The sequence below is a fragment of the Heterodontus francisci genome, unplaced genomic scaffold (assembly GCF_036365525.1).
Source record: "Heterodontus francisci isolate sHetFra1 unplaced genomic scaffold, sHetFra1.hap1 HAP1_SCAFFOLD_43, whole genome shotgun sequence".
NCBI classification, from domain to species: domain Eukaryota; kingdom Metazoa; phylum Chordata; class Chondrichthyes; order Heterodontiformes; family Heterodontidae; genus Heterodontus; species Heterodontus francisci.
Genome location: NW_027141852.1, coordinates 6,377,108 through 6,387,010, shown reverse-complemented (window position 1 = coordinate 6,387,010; position 9,903 = coordinate 6,377,108). Strand labels below are relative to the sequence as shown.

Genomic DNA, 9,903 nt, shown 5'->3' with positions numbered 1-9,903 from the left:
TCTCTGCCATGATGCAGCTGTGCCCCATGGGACTTGGTGGGCACCTGATACCAGTGTCACTGAAGGTCACTGTGCCACTGAACTTCTGCACCAGCAGATCATTGCAGGGATCCACTGGAGATATGTGTGGAATCTCACAGTCTTTGGTGAATCAGTGCATCAAGGAGGTCACCAATGTCCTGTTCAGGAGGGCCGGTGACTATGTGCACATCGATCCAAACAGTCAAGCTGAGAGGACTATAGGATTCGGGGCCATCACTGGATTCCCCCAGGTGTAGGGTGTCACCCCATGTGACCATCAAGGCTCCTGCAGACCAGCCAGCAGCCTTCAACAGGAAGGGCTTCCACTTGCTCAGTGTGCAATTGGTCTGCAACCACTGCAAATTGATCCCATAGGTGTGTGCACAAATCCCGGGAAGCAGCCACAACGCCTGCATACCAAGGCACTCCCAGGTGCCAGAACCTTTCCGCGGCCCCATCCGCTTTCAGAGATGGATCCTTGGAGACAAGGGCTACCCACTGAGGACATGACTACTGACGTCTGTGAGGAACCCACGCACGGATGCAGAGGAGAGGTACAACACCTGCTGCGGGTCAACCCGAGCGACCATCAAGGAGGCCATTGGTCTCCTGAAGATGAGATTCAGGTGCCTAGATCGATCCAGTGGAGCCCTTCACTATGTCCCGGCGAGGGTCTCACATATCGTGGTGGTTTGCTGTGCACAGCACAATCTGGCATTACAGAGGGGTGAGGTGTTGACAAGTGAGGATATCGTGGAGTGTGATGTCTCCTCTGATGATGAGGATGTGGAGGAGGATGCTGCCCAAGCAGTGCCTGATGAAGAACCTCAGGCACAGCGGGAAAGGGGCAATGAGATACACACAAGGGAGACATGAGACACCCTTATACATTCAAGTTTCCTTTGAGCCTTACCACCTTCTGGAACCACAGCAATAAAGTCTTAGCTTTAAGCAGCCCTGTTGTCGCCTGCTTCCTTCTGCACTGCAGCGTCCAGGTACACATCGCACAGTGACAAGACCGAAGCTTTGTGAACTCAAGGCTTGGTCCCTCACTTCCAGCCCCTTGGGAGGAAGGGTTTAAATGAAGTCCCAAAGGGCATCAACAATAAGAAGGAGACATAGTGAGAGAACATCATTTCTTTCTTCCGTGTGACATCAAATGCAACCCTATCCATCTGGAATGCACATTCACCATGAACCCAAGTGAATCTAGGTGCTCTTCTGAAATCTTTTCCGCATGCTCCTACGTGGTGCTCCCCCTGCTCTGTCAGCTGAGGTGGAGACAGGCTGCTGACCTTGCTGCCCCATGGCTTGGGATGACATTGGTGGCCGTCCTCTTGCTGCCTGTGGCCTGGAGGGCCCCGGCACACTGAGGGCCTCCTGCACAGGTACAGGGACCCCCGCCTCTGTCATCGAGGGTGATGGAGGCAGGCACTGGCATCACTTGTGTCACTCGCAGAGGGGCTTTGGAGCTACTGTCCACACCAGGAGCACCCTGAGAGGAGACCCCAGATGTAGCAGCCAGCTGCTCCTCCCCCTTATAAGACACACTTGTACCTCGCTGCGGACCTGAGAGGGATGTGGACCTGGTGAAGAGTTCAGGTGCCTCGTCCCCCCTCTCGCCTTGTCACCGCTGGATGGAGCTCATGGACAAAGCGATGGAGTGCAGGTCTGCACACATCTCCGGCAGCCACTGATTGGTCGGCTGGATCTGGCTCTCCATCAGAGTCACCAATCTCTCAAGGAAGGAAGCCAGACACACCCCCATCAGAGACAGTGCAGCATGCAAGGCCTGGATGGACTCCTCCATCATCCGAACTTGGGTACACATAACCTCCGGCAACTCTGCCAGATGTTGCCTGACCTCTTGCTGCAGCTGCAGCATTTCCCGTGTTGCTGGTGACACCAGAGGCACGTCATCAGCCTGGGACTCAGCATGGGCCTGGCCTCCCACAGACTTCCAACTGCCAGTGGCCTCGGCTGTCACAGCCTCCGTCAGCTGCCCGGGCCTGTCTGTGACGTGCTCACCAGCTTGTGTGCCCAAATCTAACAGCGAGTGGATACCCACCGAGTGAGGGTTTCTGTGCTGGTGGAGGGTGCAGGGGAATGATGTGACGGTGCACCCTCTGAGGATCCCTCCTCCTCCTCAGAGGTGTCTGGCTGTCCCCCAGGCTCTCCAGCTCTTCGCTCTTGTCGTTCATCCTAGCCTGCATGTGAAAACAGGGACATTGAAGGGTTAGGGTCTGCCCATCGTGACATTCCAACCACCCCTACTGTGCAGCTCCATTGATGCAGTGGTGAACAGATGAGCAGTGTGGCTCCTTTGCAGCAGATGCACCCTTGTGCCCCAGGAGATGTTCACTCACTCTCTTAGGTAGGTGTCCCTGTCTCTCCATCAGCTATGGAGCAGCTGCTTTGCTGCCCGGCCTGTTCCATGGCCTCCTCCTCCATCGGGATGAGGACATGGAGATAAGGCATCCACTGCCAGTCTTGACACGCTCTTTCCGATTGTGGGCTGTCTTCTATTGCAGCCACTATGATCAACAAAGTTCGTCTCCCAGCGGGGACAAGCCCAATATCTCTGATGGTGATAGTCCAGCAGTCCATGATGTGGACACACATATTCCTCCTGCATGTGGCCCCTCTCGAGGGACTGTGTGAGTTTAGACAGTGACTGACGTGCACCTCCAACCGAGATGCAGCCAAGCCTCAGGCAGCATGTCCTGCTGCCCTTCCCCAATACACATGACTGGGTGGTCACTCCCTTTCCACCAAACACACCCTCTCACTCTGCCATGCTCAATGTCCAAAGGGTCCAAAGTGTTTTGAGTTTGTGCCTGAGCAGCCTGGATCCGGTCATTGACCCACTTCGTGCACTGGATCCATGTCTTGGGGTTGACCCCACGGCTGCTGACTTCACCTACTATCTCAAAGCAGCTTTGCTTGGTCAGGTGGACAGGTCTCCACCTCCCATCCCTGGGGAAGAGGATCTTCCACCTATCTGTTGTCACCTGGAGGCGAACCTGCAGGAAGGCATCGCCAAACCATTGGACCATGGTCACTGCAGGCTCGCATTCAGCTCCTTACCTCTCAGGCAGCAGAGACAGCAGAACGGGTCCTGGGGCATCAGTGACAGCAGAACGGGTCCTGGGGCATCAGTGACAGCAGAACGGGTCCTGGGCAGCAGAGGCAGCAGAACAGGTCCTGGGGCAGCAGATGCAGCAGAACAGGTCCTGGTGCAGCAGATGCAGCAGAACTGGTCCTGGGGCAGCAGAGGCAGCAGAACAGGTCCTGGGGCAGCAGATGCAGCAGAACTGGTCCTGGGGCAGCAGAGGCAACAGAACAGGTTCTGGGGCAGCAGAGGCAGCAGAACGGGTCCTGGGGCAGCAGAGGCAGCAGAACGGGTCCTGGGGCAGCAGAACGGGTCCTGGAGCAGCAGAGGCAGCAGAACGGGTCCTGGGGCAGCAGAACGGGTCCTGAGGCATCAGAGGCAGCAGAACGGGTCTTGGGGCAGCAGAACGGGTCCTGGAGCAGCAGATGAAGCAGAACGGGTCCTGGAGCAGCAGAGGCAGCAGAACGGGTCCTGGGGCATCAGAGGCAGCAGAACGGGTCTTGGGGCAGCAGAACGGGTCCTGGGAGAGCAGAGGCAGCAGAACGGATCCTGGGACAGCAGAGGCAGCAGAACAGGTCCTGGGGCAGTAGAGGGCTCTCAGGAAGACACTCCTTTAAACCAGGCAGCAGTGAATGCAGGTCTGGCAGTCCTTTCAATATGGTGCCAGCACCTGCCGTTGTGTCAGATGTCGGTGCCATCGGTGCCTCGTTCCCTACCTCTGGTCCTTGTTTACATGAGCCCCACGCCTCCCCTTCATTAATTGGTCGGCTGCTCCGTGATCGGGGTCGGCCGGCCACATTTCACTCGTGTGGTGATGACACCCGCTTCCGGTGCCTCTGCCGAGAGCCGCACCGTTAGTTTAAAATTCAGCCCATGGGGTCAAGAGTGGAAAATCTCCCCTCTGATTCTCTCTACTTAAACTGATGGAGACACCAAATTAAAACTGATGAAACCAGGGATTGTATCCTGGTTCTTCAATCTCGTGTTCTCCCAACTGAGCTATTCCATCCTCACTGTGAACTCATCTTCATTGGAGACAAATATAACTCCAGGCGGAATTTCCCCACCCGTTCATTCCTCACTTCAGGGGAATGGGACCCGACCAGATCGCGGAGCTCAGATTATGTTAATGTTCTGCTCTTGATATCTTAATATTATCTTGCGTTTGAGACACTTTTAATCAGGTTCACGGACAAATTCTTCCATCATCCCTTCTCCCACATTCTCTCTCTCTCATTCATTCTTTATTCCTCACAGTCCAGAAAGGGTTAGGAATCAGAGCTCACCCCCAAACCCTCTGCACACAGACCTCTGTCTGTTACCCTGTTTGATCCAAGAGACCAGTCAATAAATTACACTCTTTATAAACACAGAAAGCTGCCTCACAGTGTTGGACAGAGATAAATGCACTGAAGTCTTTTGAAAAAAGTTCATCTTACGGGTTGTTACTGAGCCCACAGAGCAGGACGGACCCAGGCTCCAGCCCCAGCCTGTGCTGTGTTAGCTGATGCCACCTGGTGTGATACTGAGCCACACGGAGCAGGAAAGGGCCTGGTTGTATTCATGGCCTGTGTTGAGTTAACTGATCCCACTCAATGTGGTAGGAGCCACACAGAACAGAATGGGCCCAGGCTCCTTCCTCAGCCTGTGGGATGATAGTTCTTCTCACACGTTGTTGCACTGAGCCCCACACAGAACAGGGAAATCTCAGGCTCCATCCCCGGCCTGTGGTATTTTACTTCATCGCACCTGGTATGGTACGGAGTCCCAAGAGCAGGAAAGGTCCAGCTTCCATCTCCGGCCTGTGCTGAATTAGCTGATCTGACCTGGTTGGCACTGAACCGCAATCGGGGAAGGATGGGCCGAGGCTCCATGGCCTGTGGTGTGTTAGTTATTCTCATTTGGTGAGGTACTGAGCACCATATAGAGCAGGATGGGCCTGTGCTCAGTGAGCTGATCTCACCTTGTGTGGTCCTGAGACCCACACACAAAGCAGGACAGGCCTAGGCCTCATCCCCGGCCTGTGTTCAATTAGCAGATCTCAGCCAAAAGATTTTGATAAGGTTCCACACAAGACGCTTCTCTATAAGATTAAAGTCCCTGGTATCAGTGGTAATATATTGATCTGGATTGGGAACTGACTGGCAGATGTAGGCAGAAAGTAGTTACAGATGGATCTGGATCTGTTTGGAGACCAGTTACCAGTGGTGTCCCACAGGGATCGGTGTTGGGTCTGTTGCTCTTTACTAGTTTTATTAATGATCTGGATGTAGGTGTAGGGCGCACCATCTGTAAATTTACAGATGATTTGAAGATCTGTGCGAGTGTTTAGACTGTAGACGATGCTCGACTGTTTCAGGCTGATCTTAATGTGTTGGGAGATTGGGTTCATGACTGGTAAATGATGTTTAATTTGGGTAAGTGCAGTGTTATTCATGTGGACAGGGCGAATGCTCAACATTCATACACCCTTCAGGGAAAAACATTAAAGTAGGTGGAAAAAAGAAAGTAATTTTGAGCAGAGATCTGGATTTTCTAGTGCACAGATCTCTAAAGTTACTGCAGCAATGCTGTGAAGTGATAGTTGGAGCAAATAGAGGGTTGGGCTGCATTCAGAGGACAATTGAGTATAAAATGAGGCATATTCTTTCATGGGATGTGAGCGACACGGGCAAGGCCAGAATTTGTTACCCATCCCTAATTGTCCTTGACAAGGTGGCGGTGAGCTCCCTTCTTGAATTGCTGCACTCCATGTGGTGTAGGTACACCCACAGTGCTGTTAGGAAGGGAGATCCAGGATTTTGACCAAACATCAGTGAATGAACAGCGATATATTTGCAGATCAGATGGTGTGTGACTTGGAGGGGAGCTTGCACATGGTGGTGTTTCCATGCATCTGCAGCCCTTGTCCTTCAAGGTGGTGGAGGTCTTCGGTTTGGAAGGTGCTGTCTGCGGAGCCTTGGTGAGTTGCAGCAGTGCATCTGGTAGATGGTACACACTACTGCCACTGTGTGTCAGTGATGAAGGGAGTGAATGTTTAAGGTGGTGAAGGGGGTGACAATCAAGGTGGCTGCTTTGTCCTGAACAGTGTCGAGTTTCTAGAGTATTGTTGGTGCTGCACTCATCCTGGTTTGTGCCTTGTAGATGGTTGACAAGTTTTGGAGAGTCAAAAATCACAAAATTATTGCAGTGCAGAAGGAGGCCATTCGGCCCATTGTGTCTGCATAGAATCATAGAACATAGAAAGTTTACAGCACAGGCAGGCCAAAAAACGAGCCACCCAGCTGAATCCCATTGTCCAGCATTTGGACCGTAGCCCTGCAGGTTCAGGTACTTGAGGTGCACATCCAGACTCCTTTTAAATGAGTTGAGGGTTTCTGCCTCAGCTACCCTTACAGGCAGTGAGTTCCAGACTCCCACAGCCATCTGGGTGAAAAAAACCTTTCCTCATCTCCCCTCTAATTGTTCAACGCATCACTTTAAATCTATGCCCCCTAGTCACTGACCTCCCTACTAAGGTAAACAGACACTTCCCATCCATTCTATCCAGACCCCTCACAATTTTGTACATTTCAATCAAATCTCCCCTCAGCCTCTTCTATTCCAAGGAGAACAACCCCAGTCTATCCAATCTTTCCTCATAGCTGCATTTTTCCAATCCTGGCAACATCCTCGTAAATCTCCTCTGTAACCTCTCTAGTGCAATTACATCCTTTCTGGAATGAGGTGACCAGAACTGCACACAGAACTCAAGTTGTGGCCTAACTAATGATTGATACAGTTCCAGCATAACCTCCCTGCTCTTATATTCTGTACATCGGCTAATAAAGGAAAGGATTCCATAAGCCTTCTCAACCAACTAATCAACCTGTCCTGCTACTTTCAGGGATTTGTGGACATTCACTTCAAGGTCCCTCACTTCCTCTACATCTCTCTGCATTCACCCATTAATTGTGTATTCCTTTGCTGTGTTTGACCTCACCAAAGGCATCACCTCACACTTCTCCAAGTTGAGTTCCATTTGCCACTTTTCTGCCCACCTGACCAGTCCATTTCTCCAGCTCTCCTAATGAGCATTTCACCACGTGCCTTGAGCTGAGTTACTCATCACAGAATTCCCACTATCTGATTTACTCTTGTAGCCAGAGTATGTATATGAATGGTCCAGTTAAGATTTTGTCAATGGTAACCCCCAGGATGTTGATGGTGGGGGGATTCAGCGATGGTAATGCTGTTGATCGTCAAAGGGAGATGGTTACATTCTCTCTTGTTGGAGATGGTCATTGCCTGGTACTTATGTGGTGTGAATGTTACTTGCCACTTAGCAGCCCAAGTCTGAATGTTGTCCAGGTCTTGCTGCTTCTGGACACGGACTCCTTCAGTATCTGAGATGTCCCGAATTTGTCCTTTTATGAAACCTTGGTCAGGACTCACTTGGAATATTGTATCCAGTCTTGGTCTCCTCACATGATGGGTGATATTGAGGCTTTGGAAAGGGTACAGAGGAGAGACATTCGACGAATTCCCAGTATAAGACATCTTGGTTATCAAGTTAGACTAAAAGAGTTGGGACCCTACACCTTAGAGAAACCTAGACTGAGGGGTGATCCGATTGAGGTTCATAAATAATGAAGGGTCCAATTTTGCATGGGAGAGGAGTCATAACTTTATATTGGAAAAGGCCAGATGGCACCCGGATCACATTAAATTTCATTTTCAGTGGTGGGTCAATGTGCCAGGATGGCCGAGTGGTTCAGGCGTTGGACTTAAGATCCAATAGACATGTGTCTGCGTGGGTTCAAACCCCACTCCTGGTATCTGTGCTTACAAAATGTTGCTTATTCTTTCCCTGACTTTTGCCTTGCACCATCATCTCTTCTGTCATTTAATCACTCTTGCCTTCCAACTGATCACAGCTTCCTATTATTTGATCTGCCCCAGCACCGTTCCTTGGCTCTGCGCTTGCTTATAAACTGGTAAATCTTTAACTTAATCTCCTCTGTACCCTGACAATGACCTTCTCATCCTTCCTGGATTGTGGTTCCTCACAGGATCCGCTGCCTGTCCGACTCCCCTCCAGGTAACTGAAGGCCCTGAGCCTTGGTCTCGCTTTATACGCTAGCTGGTAGTTGATTCCTTGCAGGTCTGCCACCGCTCAGGAGAAGCTCAAGACCCAGATCAAGCAAAGTATCAAGAGGAATGTGAACAAAGGCTCCCTGGTGCAGAGCAAGGGACAGGGCGCCACCGGCTCCTTCAAAATCAGCAAGAAGGAAAACCCAGGGAAAAGTGGGAAAGAAGGTGAAGAAACCAGCAGCCAAGAAATCTTTAGTGAAGAAACCAGCAGACAAGAAATCTTCAGTGAAGAAACCAGCAGACAATAAATCTTTAGTGAAGAAACCAGCAGACAAGAAAGTGACAACAAAGAAAGTAACAGCCAAGAAAACGAGCAGCAAGGCGGCGGCAACGCCAAATAAGGCGGTGAAGAAAGCAGTGCTTCAGAAAAAGTCTCCTGCGAAGAAGGTCAAAAAAGGCAAGAGTGCGGCGGGCGGAAAGGCGCTGAAGAAAGTGCAGACATGGAAGAGCAAGGTCAAGCCGAAAGCAGCGAAGTCTCAGAAAGCAGGGTCTGGAAAGAAGTGAAAGCGCGGGAAACTTGTAAACATCTGAACACAAAGGCTCTTCTCAGAGCCACCCACATCTCTCAGGAAAGAGCTGATCCCCTGATCAAATGATCCCTGTCCCGGCCCCGCCTGCAGATTCCACATGGAAATGATTTGGATTAAATCCAGGATCCCTGGTGACTCCCCTCCACCCAGCCCTTTCCCCACTCTCTGTAATAAAACAGAGGGATATCCGGCCCTCACTCTAACTGGGGATGTGTTCGGTGCAGTCTCAGTTCACAAATTCAGGGGGAGAGTCTGTAAGACAGTAACACTGGCGGAGAAACCCCACCTCACAACTCAAACCCCAACACATGAGTTTCTCCAATTCAGCTGGAGTCGGGTGACAACAGGAGCTGGGATAGGCTGTGATCGGGAATGTTAGGAATGGATTTGTTCAGGGAGGAATGTACCTGGAATCTCCGAATATAATAGTTCCTTATTTCCCCAGATGACACATTCTGCAGTGAGAGTGAAAAGTCTCTTCACTGCTTCACATTTACTAATTGTTTGGTTCTGGATGAATAATGAGTCAGAGAGTAATGACAGGATCTGAAGCTTCTCTCACACCAGCCCTTGAATGACTCAGTGTGAAGTGTCCAATGTGTGAAGCTACTGCCAGGGTTTGTCAATCTGAACAGTTTCAGCTCAGTTCCTGGGGGCCTGGAATCCCCGCAGTTTGACTCTGTCTCTGATTGGTCACCCGCTTCTCAATCCAATTCTTAACCAATAGGAGAATCACATATAAGTACATAGAAGTTCTCATTGGCTTAGAATTTCCAATTGGAAAAAGCCCGGCAATTCCAGAGCAGGAAGGAATTGAAGTGATGGAAAATTTCAATTTTCAGGCAACAATTTTAAAACCTCTCATTTTATGTTCTGTTTTACTGTATTTACCGTCACAAAATCCTGACGCGATTTTAGGAATCGTTTTCATTTGTCAATCTGTTAACTGTAAGCGGCGGGAGGAAGGTCCGGTTCAGCAATTTAAAACGGGACAAATATCAGCTTCCACTCTGTAAAAGGAACAAATTAGCGACTAACCGCTTCTCACAGGCTTCTCGGGGACTGACAGAAACGAGCGGTTTCTGATCTTTTCTCCTGAAAGAGGCG

General features: G+C 50.7%; 1 non-coding gene across 1 annotated transcript; it reads left to right on the top strand.

The window, feature by feature from the left end:
• Nucleotides 1-7,867: 7,867 nt before the first annotated feature.
• On the top strand, nt 7,868-7,950 carry trnal-uaa (transfer RNA leucine (anticodon UAA)). The gene has a single exon. It is a non-coding gene; the product is annotated as a tRNA-Leu (tRNA).
• The last annotated feature ends 1,953 nt before the right edge of the window (nt 7,951-9,903 follow it).